Raw genomic sequence first — 9043 nt, 5'->3', positions numbered from 1 at the left:
CATATACATATGAAATTATAATATATTCTCAAACATAAGAAATATTTTAATAAATAACTCTTAATTGCACATTAACTTCAAATATTGTTTGGAAAATAGCATAATTTAGTTAGAATGATATAAATTATGCATATATTCATAGAAATACGCAAAATGATAATCACATCAATTAACATGATGGCATATGAGCATATAAAAATATAAGCAAAAGTCCAACATACGTCTGTAATAGCAATGCATGTTTCTGAGCACAATTTTCATTAAATGCTCAGCTCTGTTCACGCGCCACTGTTAAGATTTCTCCTTCTTAGCTAGCTGTGGTGAAATGCACTCATCGCATTTTGTTAGCTTTTGACAGTTTACACGCCTGTCCGTTGTTGGACCTTCTCTATAAATTTACGTTCTCTGCTATAAATATTAATCATACATAAAGAGCTTCAAAAACATGTACTATATAAATATATACCAAATAATAGACCTGTGCCAAATTATTGGATGAGGTCATCCTCATATTTGTAAAGGTTAACCAAAGCCAAATGCTTTTAGAAAAAGATCAAGAAAAAACGGGTTAAGTTTAAAATATACGCTTTCAACATTCCAAAAACACTGTTTTTTCCTGGCCGATCCAAAAGCAGTGGTTCTCAATTCTTTCACTTAGGACTACTTTTTGAGTTTAGGTATTTTTTATATTGAGTATTTTGTGTTGAGGCATTGAATTTTTGAGGATTTTGAGGTTCTCCCGAAAAAACATTAGCCAAGGTTTCGCCGAAACTATAATAACCTTTAGAAGGCATTTCTTATAGCGACTACATGTATAATCGAATCTAAAAATGACCGTTGGACCATCGGTTTACATCCACCTATAAATGTCTTACTAGTTTTTTCTAGACTTGTGGCTTGATATAAATCACCTTCAATTATTACACATACAAACAATAATAAAGTCGAATAGTAAATTTGTGAAGTTGTTCAAGATAGTAGACAATCTAAAGATTTCCACTGAATGTGCTCTGTGCAAAGTGGATTCTGCGCGTATTCACTTTTGACCAAAAACAACAACGATTTGATGATGCGGAGCAGTGTTTGGAGATGTTTAAGCTTAGTAAACCCGACTGTGGTATATGTGTTTTGAGAAGCGCATGGAATAATTTCTGGAAATGAATGGATCTGAGCCGATTCAACCCATTTTTGCAAAGACACAATATCATTAGAAAAGAATTATCTCCAAATTTCAATTATATATCTCACTCATTGACCGATATTTTCCGTAAAAAGTCAACTATGGGCACTGGGCTCACATATTCGGCACCTAAGACTGTTAAAATGTCTGGATTGGGTGGCATTATGGCATTACAAAGCAACTCTGAATTATATGATTTACTCTTCTGAATGAATTGATAACTATCCCAAAATGTTTTAAATGATTCCGTAAAAATGTAATTAATACTGCTTTCAAAAATAACAAATATCATTTTATTAAATCACTGCACAATCAATAAAAAAGTCCACAAAAATTACATAGAAGAATCTGCCTGTGAAAAGTTTCGAAGAAATCACACTCCATTACACTTGAATGCAATATTGTCTCTAAGCTTAAATGAATGGGCAGAAGTAATCACTGCTAGGCGAGTATCTACATACATACAAGTATGTGTGGGTGACAATTGTACCATGACTATTATGTTGCACTGTTGCTATTTTGTCTGTTGTTGCGCTTTATTGCTATTATTGTATTGTTATCGTTCTTGTTTTCCGTTTTTGCATTTTTTTCTTCCACACACTGCTCAATCAGCATTTAGCAAATTGCAAAATGTGCAAATATTTTACAAACAACAACAACAACAACATGATATGTTATATTACATGCGAAGCGAATGGTAACAAATGCATGCTGCATGTTGCACTTATAGACAAATGTTGCATGCAACAATAGCCACGAGAACGTGTGGAGGATGCATTTGAATGGCAAAGTTTGAGCTGTCGAGTGTATGAAAGCGTGTGTGTGCGAGGTGGCATGTAGACGAGAAATTAAAAATGCAAAATTAATTTTTGCAATCGCAATCGATTTTGCATAATTGTCTGCCAACACACACTTGCTTATGCTCATGCAAGCACCCAACCACAGAGAAGTATGCATGATCATACTTATGGGAAACTATAAAATAGCAAGTAAGATGGCGCTAAGTTCGATTGCAACCGAAAGTTTTATTATCTCGCAATTTAGAATGAAATCAAAAGCAAAGTGAGTTGGGACACATCAGGGCTTGGAGAAGTATTGAGCCAATATTAACCAATATGTTGCATTTTTGATACCAGCGCACACTTTGAATTTTATTAAGACATCTCACAGATTGATTAATATCTCAGTAAAAGTCAACTTATGACCTTGATATTCGGTGCATAGGAGCTTGACACATTTTTGTCCGATTTTAACCATTTTTGGATGCGAGGAGACACAACCTGAAGTCTCTATTTGTGCAAAGTTGTAATTCGATTTCTTTTTTGGAGTTCGATTTGTATGCTTTAAAGCATACAAAATACAGCGACAAGTAACATTGCTTCGCTCTATGGGCTCTTCAAAAGTTCCAAGAAGATCCGACCTTTTCGAGCCAAATTTTGTTCAGCCTTAAAGCTCATTTCTGGTGCAATGGGTATGGAAACGACCAAAATTACCGCATTTGGGACGAAGAGCCAACTAAAGAGATTCAAGAGCTGCCACTTCATCCCGAAAAAAACAACGGTTTGGTGTGGTTTGTGTACCGGTGGAATCATCGGTCCATCTTTGAGGCCTCTGAATCTATCATCAAGCAGTCAATAAAATTTTCCATTTCTTTGGTTTTCAAAGCACATACTTTTTCTGAAGCAATAAACTCAGTTGAAATACATCCAATACTTCTCTAGTAAAGCACGTCTTCAAATCTTCGCCGATTGTAGCCAACAAAGGAATGCACACTGAGACCCTTTAGTATGCTTCGCAAGTTCTCACGCAGAAATTGTCGCGTTTTGTTTATTCGCCGCAGATTCTTGGTTTTTCCTTGTCAACTTTCAGTTCTGCTGTCATTTTTGTCGTGTCTGAATAAATGTATCGAAAATGTTCCTCGGCTTTTTGTCTTCGATTTCGGAACGTTAAAAGCAGCCTATCCAGATCGGTCGATTCTTTCTGAAAAATCACGCTGATTAAATCGAGTTTCCTTATCGACTTTTTGATTACATTCACCAAAACTTCAGGAAAGTACTTTCAATTATATTTCACCAATTTGTCCATACCCATACTGTATACTATATACTTATGCTATACTAATAGATATCCTGACAGCGATTATCTATCCCCTCCGTGACTATGGTACATGCTCTCCTCCCAACTACAACTCAGTGACATTGATTGTGCAACGAAATCTTTTCTCTCAATCTGTCATTGCACTGTTGAGAAGAGTGTGTGTGTGTCTGAAAGGAGGCTGCCTGCCAACCGACAATTTCAATGCAAGTGTTGATAACTGTAAACGATTGTCTTAGCCATGAATGCCTTTTGAAATATTCATATTTTGCCTTTTTAATTTTAAATCACCTCATCGATTGATTACTTGCAAAGATATGTGTCTATGCATATATTTATTGCTACAATGCTCTCCATTCAATCCAAGTGTTGCTTTGTATTTCTAAGCTTTTCTAACGACTTACGCACACATCTGCATCTCTAAAAAGGCATTCTCAAAGCAAAATCACACTTCAGTGGCATCAATAAGAACACTGCGAAATTTGAAAGAATGCAATTTATCTCTCAAAAAGCTTTTGCAAATGATTACTTCCAAATAATAATCACAAAAAAAAATTTGCTCATGATTTGCAAATAGTTCTCAATATTTACTTTGCAAACAAATACAATTGTTTCTTATACCTTTTGCTGCCTTTACAGGCTTCAGGGTGAAAACGTCATTTGCTGGCATTTCCTTACGAATATTTCAACGTTTTATAACAGTAAGTACAAGCGGAGGAGAACAGGTGGCACAGAGTAGAATAATTTTGACACCGAACAAATGGTACTAGCACCTAAAATTCGAGATAAATTAGTTATTATTTGACAGCTGCCATCTAATCGCCATCTTACTGCTATTTGACATCCGTTTAACAACTGCCAGCAAAACTTAAGCTTGACATATGTCATCAGATGTCTTTTTGACGGCTGTCATTTCACATCGATTAGACAGCAGCTATTTGACGTCCATTTGACAGTTGCTGTCTGACGCCAATTTGACAGCTGTCATTTGACGTACATAAATTTGACGGCTGTCCTCTGTCCTCTGTCGTCTTTTTGACAATTGTCATTAATGTTACAGTTGTCATCTGATTTTTATTTGACAGATTTCACACGAAGTATATTCGACAGCTGTCATCTGATGTCTATTCGTAGCTCTTTTCTGGCGAATATTTAAAAGTTGTCATCCGAAGTCTATTTGACAGCTGTCAAGTCTATTTCAAAGTTGTCACCTGACATATATTTGAAAACTGCCATTTAATGTCTATTTGACTGGTGTCACCTGACGTCTATTTAAAAATTGGCTTCTGACGGGTATTTGAAAAATGTCGGTTGACGTCCATTTGACAGATTGCCGTCGTTTATTTGACAGCTATTATCTGAAATACATAAGTTGGGCAGCTGTCATCTGACGTCTATTTAAAAGTCGTAATTTTATGTATATTTGACAGTTGTCATGTCCATTTAAAAGTTGACATCTGGCGTCTATTTAAAAGCTGTCGTTTTATGTTTAATTAACAGCTGGGATCTGACGTCGACTTGACAGCTGTTGCTTGACGTCTTTTGGACAGTTTTCATCAATTTTACAGGTGTCATCCGATGTTTATTTTGCAGCTGTCATCTGACAATACTTTAGCATTCGATTCAGTAAGACAACAAGAAAAAGCGTTAACTTCGGTTGCACCGAAGGTAATATACCCTTCAAAGGTGAATTTCTTTTAGTAACTATGTGTCCAGTTTATATACATACAAGCCCTTGATTACGATCGGGTATAAAAATCGGTCCTGACCGGGAAATCGAGTAACAACCCTCGCAACAATTTCCAATTCGAGTTGATTATCTGGAAATGTGTTCTTTCTTTTCTTCTTCTATTATTTGTAGTTAAATACTGCCGGTAACTTTCGCGTAAAGCTCTTTCCTCCAGAACTAGGTTGCTTCCGGACTTTTTTACAACCGAGATGGTATTCAATGTCAATTAGAATTTTATCAAACCATTAGAAAAGCAATCAATGCCGAGTGAAAACCCCGAATATTTTCGCATCGACTTGATCTTATCTAACGGAGAACAGCTATGCTAACTGTGTCTGTTACGTTAGCTACTTAAGTCAGTGTGCACAAGCAACACCCCGTTTTAATAAGATTATATAATGCGTAATTAGGCTGGCCGCAAGTGAGCGTAGCTGCCCAATCCAAGGGATATACGACCGACCGTAAAACCACTGAAGCGCGGTTGCTAAGCCTTAGCCGCACAACCACAAATATCGCGTAGACAACAACACTAACAGCAATTGTCGGTAGCGGTAAACGGAGACAATAATAACAACGGAAATGGCAGCGGAAATGGCTGTGGAATGTGCCCAAAGCGGCAAGTCATTGTGAGGCTTGTAGAGTTGTTCAACAGCGGGAGGTGGCATAAAGAAGAGCACAGGTGAAAATTAGCAAACTCAAGGCGCGTTAAATTCATGGCCAAGTATTCCATTTATACAATGAGTGGTCTGGCGTTGCTTATTGTTGCTTTTGTGCGCACAAATGTCAAGATTACTAATTTAAAAGTCACTGCGAAAATGCGAAGTCATTGCCTCGTTGGTTAAAGAAAGGCAAATATGCTTTAACACGGATAAATTTAACAACTGGAGTTTTCCCCTCCCCTCCGTAACGGAAATGCAAATGCCAATTTGCGCAGCTACTGAAGTGGTCGCTTTGCTATCAATGCCATTTCTTAGCCGCAGTTCCAATGCTTTAAGTAGACGCTAACAAGCGACACCATTAAATGCCGGTCCGGCAGCCACAATATTTCCGCCTAATTACGTGTTCACCTCATTTCTACTGGAGCACATTTCACTACTACAGGATTATGGGCTCGGCTGTAGTTGTATTGCCAACGGAGTGTTTAAGATGCTTTAATTGATTTCATGGAAAGTTTAGTCAAACTATTATAAACTGACTTGTTTTAAGGAAATATATTCTTCTCTCTCTAATCTACTTAGTTGTGAGGGCTTTTCGGGGTTCATTCAATCTTACCAGACCAGGTATCCAGGTATCTGCAGAAGCTGTATGGAAGCAGATGAGGTGGAAACATTCAAAAACTTGGAGGGCAAGACTCAAAACCTTGTTAGCGCATACCTTCAGATATCAGACAAATTTGTATTGGTTACTAAGCGTTTTGCTAATTTGTTAGTTCGAAAACAGAAGTTCTGCTTTTCTATGGCTTCACAAAGGACTCATATAGCAGTCAACATGCGTCATCATTCTTTATTCTTTTCCATCAGTTGGAAGTATTTCCCATGCAACCAACCAAAGACTTTCGGATTTTTTTCATATTTTGGATATTTTTAGGTTCCAAACAGTAATTTATATAAGTATCAAGAAGAATTGAAGCTCCAAGCTAAACGAAGGGCCAACAATTGTCAAAAGATGCTAACATGAGGAAGATTATCTCTGATTCTGTGGATGAACCCCAAAATGCAGCGGATCGCACTTGAACTGCTATGTAACTTCTTCTCCGATCAGTTCTTAATTGTCTACAAATCACTTTAAAAACATCACAATCTGCTTAGACGTTTAATTTTGAGCTAACCTCAATATCTAAAACTCTGAGCTCCGAGGTCTGTTAGCATTGATATCGTAAAAGTGCGACACTCAAAAAGGATGTGTTATAATATTTCTACAACGTCTTCTTCCAAATAGCTTCTACAACAGGCATTTGGTTAGATTTTTAACTTTATTGTATAAAGACCGATAGTATAAAGACTAGTTTGAAGTCCTATAATTTTGGAAAGCCCAACCTTGCTGAGGGTGAATTATATGGGCCAGATAATTTTTGCGTCCGCGCACCTACTAATGATTGTCCAGCACTCCATTAGCTACTGCGAGCCCACCTAGCCAGTAGTGAAATGGAAGAAGACAGTGGAGCTCCGACCTGTTTCTATTCGAACGTCAACGATTCTTCTAAGATGTCTTTGCCTTCTCATCAATCTTTTGCCAACTTATCAGTTAGGCCTGCCATTCGCTGTGGTCTGGTAGCCATACCAACTTTAATTTGGTAATAAGGTTAGGCATTCCTTAACTCGCCTCGAGCTCAATACTAGTATTAGTTCAATTATTCGTCTCCCCACTGAGTTGCATTGTATTATTGAAAATATCGTCTCCAAAATTAATCTATGCTCTTTTGAAACGAAATAAACCACCCACTACACTTAGAGATCCCGCTAAATATGTGTTAACATAAAGTACATTTGAGTGTCAGCTACAAGTCACTTTAGGCATGGCGTAAGACATAAGACAAATTTACACGTGACGTATAAAAGTACCGTTGCACCGACAACTTTAACTAATTTACAGTTAGCTACTTTGAGTAGCAACAAAAAACTGCTTAAAAGCCAACATTAAACGAGAGAGACCGAGAACACCAGAAAGTTTTAACATAACGGGGCATTATTTACTAAATTTCTCTCACCCATATACACACATACGAATATGACACACACATCTGTACATGCATCGCCTACCACGAACTGTCGGTTCGCTGTCCTTTCCACGGTCTTTGCTTCCGCATTTACGCTTTATCTGTCTGTCCGCTCGTCTGTCGGTTGTTTCTGCACTTTTGTTGCGTGCTCTCGTTATTCAAAGTGACGCTAAATTTAGTTGTAAACTACAACTACACACACTCTCACCGACAATTCTTTGTTGTTGGACCATAACTTTCCCATCACTAATCGCCTGTTATCTTGAGTGAGTGAATACCTCACATATTTAATGTGCGCCAGTGTCTACTTACATGTGTCACTTCACGTCATTATGCAGCGCTTTGCAGCCCATACAGTAACTCAACTCTTTTTTTGTACGTTGCGCTTTCGGTGTGCGGACCGCTCACCGCTTTATGGTTGTCTGTATCAGGCGGCGAAGTGTCAACTTAACTTGTCATTCATATATGCAAAATTATGTTGATAGGACTAGCTGTCCTTTTAGTTACAATATGTGCTCATCACAGGAAGCGAAGTAGAATGGGATGCGGTCTGCGCTTTTTTCTCTTAGTTCCACTATGTGGTAGCTGCTACTACTCGGCACGTTGTAGTTTTCTAGTTATTAGAATGAATGAATGAGATCGACTTTTAGACTAAAGTTGGTCGTTATGCAAAATTCTTTAAAATTATACCCAACACCAAATCACCTAATCAAATTTTACCCGTACTTACTAGAAAAAAAATATTTTCATGTATTTTAATATAAATCTTTATTACTGATTTCCAAATAGGCCCATTTTGAGCCAATACAATCATGCCAACGCTTACTCAAATTTTCCATACCCTTATTTAAGTTTCGACTAGAATGATCTTTAGTATATTCAGTGAATTTTTCCGGTATCGGTTAATTTTTGGAGCGCCATCTCGTCAACAGTAATGATGCGTTTGATGAATCTTTGGTCCTGAGCTACGTTGTCAAGCATCTCTTTTCGAACTCTACCCGAAGTCGCATTGATACGCGTAATACCCAAAACACTAACCGAAGTATATTGAATCGATTTTTAGGTTAAAATGAGATCCACTACTATATCTCCGATAACATAACACGATATTCAACAACCTTTTGTTTTAATGTCGACGATTAGAAACTAGTTGGACCTTATCAATGCGGCTTCATGCCTGGAAAATCAACAACTGACCAGATATTCACCATGCACCAGATAGTGGAAAAGATCCGTAAAAGGTGGACTTACACACACCAAAATGACATTGAGTAATACCAAAAACTCTGTCAGGCTCAGAAAAGACTTCTCTGAGCTGTTCGAT

This window comes from Bactrocera tryoni, chromosome 3 (assembly GCF_016617805.1).
Source record: "Bactrocera tryoni isolate S06 chromosome 3, CSIRO_BtryS06_freeze2, whole genome shotgun sequence".
NCBI classification, from domain to species: Eukaryota; Metazoa; Arthropoda; class Insecta; order Diptera; family Tephritidae; genus Bactrocera; species Bactrocera tryoni.
The sequence above is the reverse complement of the archived record's forward strand: the minus strand, read 5'-3'. Positions refer to the sequence as shown.